The 4,458-nt window shown below is 64.2% G+C and overlaps 1 non-coding gene across 1 annotated transcript; it reads right to left on the bottom strand.

Annotated features, from left to right (window-relative positions):
* Positions 1-2,969: 2,969 nt before the first annotated feature.
* On the bottom strand, positions 2,970-3,088 carry LOC131862007 (5S ribosomal RNA). The gene has a single exon (XR_009361036.1). It is a non-coding gene; the product is annotated as a 5S ribosomal RNA (ribosomal RNA).
* Between the last annotated feature and the right edge of the window lie 1,370 nt (positions 3,089-4,458).

The raw sequence follows: 4,458 nt of genomic DNA, 5'->3' as shown, positions 1-4,458 counted from the left end.
CGCCCCCTCTTTTTTTGTCAGAGCGTTTGGTGGGGTTTCTCGCATTGGCTCTTCCCAGGCCCGGTTGTTGGGTGCGCTCCCACCCTGGCGCGCGCGAAGTTGGAAGTTGGGTTAATTGCCCGGGCGCGCACCTTCGCCAGGGTGGGCACCTTGGTGCGCACACCTTGGCTGGGCTGCGCACCAGGGCGGGCTCAAGATGGCACCAGCATTCCCTTTTTCTCACTATCTTTCAAAACGGAAATTTTAAAATCTCGTTTTTTTTTGCCTTTTATGGAAATTAGTGAAGGCATCGCATCAAAGGTGCGCACCTCGCTGCCCACCTTGGTGTGCTCCGAGGTGCCCACCACGGTGCGCTCCGAGGTGCCCACCACGGTGCGCAACGCCGGTGCGAACCCGGGAGCGCCCCGATGTGTGCTCCAAGGTGCGGCGTGCACGAAGCCGGACCCCGGTTTGCCCCGGGTGCGCACCTCGCGTGCACCTTGGTGCGCACACCTTGGCTGGGTTGCGCGGCCTGGTGGGCACCATGGTGCGCACCAAGGAGCGCTCCGAAGTGTGCTCCAAGGTGCGGCGTGCACGAAGTCCTAGCCCGGTTTGCCCCGGGTGCGCACCTTCGCCGCGGTGGGCACCATGGCGTGCACGAAGTCGGAGCCCGGTTTGCCCCGGGTGCGCACCTCGCGTGCACCTTCGCCGGGGTGGGCACCTCGGCTGGGTTGCGCGCCCTGGTGCGCACCAAGGAGCGCTCCGAAGTGTGCTCCAAGGTGCGGCGTGCACGAAGTCGGAGCCCGGTTTGCCCCGGGTGCGCACCTTCGCCGCGGTGGGCACCCTGGTGCGCACCATGGCGTGCACGAAGTCGGAGCCCGGTTTGCCCCGGGTGCGCACCTCGCGTGCACCTTCGGCGGGGTTGCGCGCCCTGGTGCGCACCAAGGAGCGCTCCGAAGTGTGCTCCAAGGTGCGGCGTGCACGAAGTCGGAGCCCGGTTTGCCCCGGGTGCGCACCTCGCGTGCACCTTCGGCGGGGTTGCGCGCCCTGGTGGGCACCATGGTGCGCACCAAGGAGCGCTCCGAAGTGTGCTCCAAGGTGCGGCGTGCACGAAGTCGGAGCCCGGTTTGCCCCGGGTGCGCACCTCGCGTGCACCTTCGCCGCGGTGGGCACCATGGCGTGCACGAAGTCGGAGCCCGGTTTGCCCCGGGTGCGCACCTCGCGTGCACCTTCGCCGGGGTGGGCACCTCGGCTGGGTTGCGCGCCCTGGTGCGCACCAAGGAGCGCTCCGAAGTGTGCTCCAAGGTGCGGCGTGCACGAAGTCGGAGCCCGGTTTGCCCCGGGTGCGCACCTCGCGTGCACCTTCGCCGCGGTGGGCACCATGGCGTGCACGAAGTCGGAGCCCGGTTTGCCCCGGGTGCGCACCCCGCGTGCACCTTCGCCGGGGTGGGCACCTCGGCTGGGTTGCGCGCCCTGGTGCGCACCAAGGAGCGCTCCGAAGTGTGCTCCAAGGTGCGGCGTGCACGAAGTCGGAGCCCGGTTTGCCCCGGGTGCGCACCTCGCGTGCACCTTCGCCGCGGTGGGCACCTTGGCTGGGTTGGGCACCATTGAGCGCTCCGAAGTGTGCTCCAAGGTGCGCACCATGGCCCTCCAAGGTGCGCAGCATGGCGTGCACGAAGTCGGAGCCCGGTTTGCCCCGGGTGCGCACCTCGCGTGCACCTTCGCCAGGGTGGGCACCTCGGTGCGCACACCTTCTCAATGTTTTCTTGCCTTTTCTGGAAATTGGTGAAGGCAGCGCATCAAAGGTGCGCACCTCGGTGTGCTCCGAGGTGCGAACCCGAGAGCGCTCCGAGGTGCCCACGAAGTCGAAAGTCGGGTTAATTGCATTGTTTTCCCCGGGTGCGCTCCGAGGTGCGCAACATCGGTGCGCACCAAGGAGGGCTCCGAAGTGTGCTCCAAGGTGCGCACGATTCGGAGCTCGGTTTGCCCGGGGTGCGCACACCTTGGCTGGGTTGCGCACCCTTTGTGCGCTCCAAGGTGCGCACGAAGTCGGAGCTCGGTTTGCCCCGGGTGCGCACCTTCGCCAGGGTGCGCACCTTGATGCGCACGCCTTGGCTGGGCTGCGCACCTTGGTGGGCGCCATGGTGCGCACCTTTCGTGCGCTCCAAGGTGCGCACGAAGTCGGAGCTCGGTTTGCCCCGGGTGCGCACCTTGGTGGGCGCCATGGTGCACTCCGAGGTGCCCAAGATTGGTGCGCACCAAGGAGCGCTCCGAAGTGCGCTCCAAGGTGCGCAGGTGCGCGCGAAGTCGAAAGTTGGGTTAATTGTCCGGTTTGCCTCGGGTGCGCACCTTGCGTGCACCTTCGCCAGGGTGGGCGCCTTGGTGCGCACACCTTGGCTGGGCTGCGCACCCGGGCGCGCACACCTTGGCACCCGCGTTTCCTTCATTTTAAATTTTTTTTTTTTACAATCTCTCAAGTGGGAAATTCTATAATCTCAACTTTTTTTGCCTTTTCAGGAAACTTTTGAATGGAGCGCATCATTGGTGCGCTCCGAAGTGTGCTCCAAGGTGCGCACCTCTGGTGTGCTCCAAAGCTCTCTCCAGCTGCGTGCACCTGCCCCGGCCGCGCACCCGGCCCCGCCCAGCTTCGCTCACCTGTCCCGGGCGTCTGGTGCGGAACCTTAGAGTAAGAAACATCACCGTGCACCTTGGCCAACGTGCGCGACTCGACCGAGCGCGCACTGGCCGAGGTGCACACCGATTTCACCTGGGTGCGCGCGCAGCACCTCGGGCGCACCGGGGTGCGCGCACAACGCCCGGGTTGCACCGTGGCCTGTGTGCTCGGGGCGCCTCGGGTGCGCGCTCGGTGTCGCCCCCGCGCGCGCGGTAGTGCGGGCAGCGCACCCCGGCCCGGCCCGGCCCCGACGAGAACGCAAACGGGCAAAAGGTTTATTCAAATAGCATTGCGACGCCCGGCGAAAAACTAAAAAAGGGTGCAACACCGGGACTTCCCGGGAGGTCACCCATCCCAGTACTACTCCGGCCCAAGCGCGCTTAACTGCGGAGTTCTGATGGGATCCGGTGCACTAACGCTGGTATGATCGCACCCGTTATGAGCTTGTCGCAGTGTGTACTTAGCAAACCGCGACCCACGTGCGAATCCACCCCGGCCACCCACCCCCGTCGAGGTGCACACCCTCCCTCGCGAAGTGCGCCCCGTTCGCCAAGTGTGAGCCCTGCCCGGGTGCGCGCACCTTGCTAGGGCGTCGGGTGTGCACCCGGCCCGGCCTACGTGCGTGCACCTGGACGGGGCGTCGTGTGCGTGCAGTGTCCCGTCTGCAACGCGGTGCCCACACACCACCTCGGGCGCAACGACCTGCGCTCACATGTGGGCCGAGTGCACCTTGGTGCATGTTCGGGGCGCCTCGGGTGCACGCTCGATCTTGCCCCGGTGCACCAAGGCGCTCGGTTTGCCCCGGGTGCGCACTTGGTGCAAGGTGGGCACCCAAAATAGGGATCAAGCACCAAAACACAAGTTTCGGGATGCAAAATGGGACCCAAGGACCACAAATGCGTTCCAAGACCCATGATGGGTCCACGAGAACAAAAATGTGTTCCGAGACTTAATAAACAAATATTGGGTTTTAGGAGAAGAAACATGCTCTGATGCCCAAAACGAGAATCGACCCCGAAAAGGCCACAGGCCAAAAGTGGGATGCGAGACAAAAAAAAATGGGACCCGAGGACCAAAATTGGGTTCCCAGGTCGAAGACAGGGCAACCGGACAAGAAACGACCTCTAAGGCTCGAAATGAGTCCCGACGACTAAAACTTGACAAGAAGCACCCATCAGGCACCCAACTCGACACCCATGGGATGCCGACCCACCCGGGCTTCCACCTAGCACACCTTGGCACCCACCCACCCTCGCACCCAACCTCGCACCCAACTTAGCACCTTTGAACCCACATTGGCACTCACCCTGACCCTGGCACCTTGGAACCCACATTGGCACTCACCTTGACCCTGGCACCCACCTTTGCACTCACCTTGGGACCCACCCTGGCTCCCACCTCGGCACCCACCCAGACACCCACCTTGGTTCCTTGGCACCCACCTTGGATCCTTGGCACCCACCCCGACACCCACCTTGGCACGCAACTTGGCTACTTGCCACCCACCTTGGCTCCTTGACGCCCACCCCGACAACCACCCCGTGACCTACCCTGGCTAGGGTTGGTGCACACCCACCCTGGTGCCCACCTTGGCACCCACCCCATGACCCACCTTGGCACGCACCTTAGTACCCACCCCGTTACCCACCCTAGGACCCACCCCGTGACCCACCTTGGCCAGGGTGGGTGCCTTGGTGCGCACAACTTGCCTGGGCTGCACACCAGGGCGGGCTCAAGATGGCACCCGCGTTCCGTTTTTTTCACTATCTTTCAAAACGGAAATTTTAAAATCTCGTTTTTTTTTT

The sequence above is a fragment of the Cryptomeria japonica genome, unplaced genomic scaffold, assembly GCF_030272615.1.
Source record: "Cryptomeria japonica unplaced genomic scaffold, Sugi_1.0 HiC_scaffold_34, whole genome shotgun sequence".
Lineage (NCBI taxonomy): Eukaryota > Viridiplantae > Streptophyta > Pinopsida > Cupressales > Cupressaceae > Cryptomeria > Cryptomeria japonica.
The sequence above is the reverse complement of the archived record's forward strand: the minus strand, read 5'-3'. Positions and strand labels throughout refer to the sequence as shown.